Source organism: Myotis davidii, unplaced genomic scaffold (genome assembly GCF_000327345.1).
Source record: "Myotis davidii unplaced genomic scaffold, ASM32734v1 scaffold332, whole genome shotgun sequence".
Taxonomy (NCBI): Eukaryota; Metazoa; Chordata; class Mammalia; order Chiroptera; family Vespertilionidae; genus Myotis; species Myotis davidii.
Window position 1 is genome coordinate 3865297 of NW_006285779.1, and position 346 is coordinate 3865642.

The following is a 346-nucleotide window of genomic DNA, read 5'->3' on the forward strand; positions in this document are numbered from 1 at the left end:
GGAGGTGGGAGGAGAGGGGTGGGGCACAGGCTCTCCCGCCTCCCGCCCGGACCTCTCGGAGCCAGCTTTCCTGGAACTCACTCGTCGGTGTGAGCAACCCAGCACCACACAGGCGGGGAGGCTCGGAAACCCGAGGGGAGGCGCCGGAGTTCTGGCAGCAGCTCAGCTCCCCCTCCTGCTCTCCGCTCATCCCCCGGGAGCGGCGGGAAATTATTTATTAAAACGCCGCCCGCGCTCTCATTTATTTGCGGTGAATAATCCTCGGCATCGCAGCGCGTTTATTAAACCTTTCCCGTCCCCGCATTACTTTAATAATAAATCGCGTGTCACTTTCCAGCGACGTTAT